Consider the following 1,823-nt stretch of genomic DNA (forward strand, 5'->3'; position numbering starts at 1 on the left):
AGGTAAATCTAGAGACATATTGCGTACATGACCAATGTAAATCTAGAGACATATTGCGAACATGACCGAGGTAAATCTAGAGACATATTGCGAACATGACCGAGGTAAATCTAGAGACATATTGCGTACATGACCAAGTTAAATCTAGAGACATATTGCGAACATGACCGAGGTAAATCTAGAGACATATTGCGTACATGACCGAGGTAAATCTAGAGACATATTGCGAACATGACCGAGGTAAATCTAATGACATATTGAGTACATGACTGAGGTTAATCTAGAGACATATTGCGTACATGACCGAAGTAAATCTAGAGACATATTGCGTACATGACCGAGGTAAATCTAGAGACATATTGCGAACATGACCAATGAAAATCTAGAGACATATTGCGTACATGACTGAGGTTAATCTAGAGACATATTGCGAACATGACCGAGGTAAATCTAGAGACATATTGCGTACATGACCGAGGTAAACCTAGAGACATATTGAGTACATGACCGAGGTAAATCTAGAGACATATTGCGAACATGACCAATGTAAATCTAGAGACATATTGCGAACATGACTGAGGTAAATCTAGAGACATATTGCGTACATGACCAAGGTTAATCTAGAGACATATTGCGAACATGACCGAGGTTAATCTAGAGACATATTGCGTACATGACTGAGGTTAATCTAGAGACATATTGCGTACATGCCCGAGGTAAATCTAGAGACATATTGCGAACATGACCAATGTAAATCTAGAGACATATTGCGAACATGACCAATGAAAATCTAGAGACATATTGAGTACATGACTGAGGTTAATCTAGAGACATATTGCGTACATGACCGAGGTAAATCTAGAGACATATTGCGTACATGACCGAGGTAAATCTAGAGACATATTGCGTACATGACCAATGTAAATCTAGAGACATATTGCGTACATGACCAAGTTAAATCTAGAGACATATTGCGTACATGACCAAGTGAAATCTAGAGACATATTGCCTACATGACCAAGTTTAATCTAGAGACATATTGCGTACATGACCAAGTTAAATCTAGAGACATATTGCGTACATGACCAAGGTAAATGTAGAGACATATTGCGTACATGACCAATGTCTATCTAGAGACATATTGCGTACATGACCAATGTTTATCTAGAGACATATTGCGTACATGGCCAAATTAAATCTGGAGACATATTGCGAACATGACCAAATTAAATCTAGAGACATATTGCGTACATGACCGAGGTACACATATTGCGTACATGACCGAGGTAATTCTAGAGACATATTGAGTACATGACCGAGGTAAATCTAGAGACATATTGCGCACATGACCGAGGTAAATCTAGAGACATATTGCGTACATGACCGACGAGGTAAATCTAGAGACATATTGCGAACATTACCAAGGTAAATCTAGAGACATATTGCGTACATGACCGAGGTAAATCTAGAGACATATTGCGTACATGACCGAGGTAAATCTAGAGACATATTGCGTACATGACCAAGGTAAATCTAGAGACATATTGCGTACATGACCAAGGTAAATCTAGAGACATATTGCGTACATGACCAATTTAAATCTAGAGACATATTGCTTACATGACCGTGGTAAATCTAGAGACATATTGCGTACATGACCGTGGTAAATCTAGAGACATATTGCGAACTTGACCGAGGTAATTCTAGAGACATATTGCGTACATGACCGAGGCAAATCTAGAGACATATTGCGTACATGACCGAGGTAAATCTAGAGACATATTGCGTACATGACCAATGTAAATCTAGAGACATATTGCCTA

The sequence above is a fragment of the Mya arenaria genome, chromosome 15 (genome assembly GCF_026914265.1).
Source record: "Mya arenaria isolate MELC-2E11 chromosome 15, ASM2691426v1".
Classification (NCBI taxonomy): domain Eukaryota; kingdom Metazoa; phylum Mollusca; class Bivalvia; order Myida; family Myidae; genus Mya; species Mya arenaria.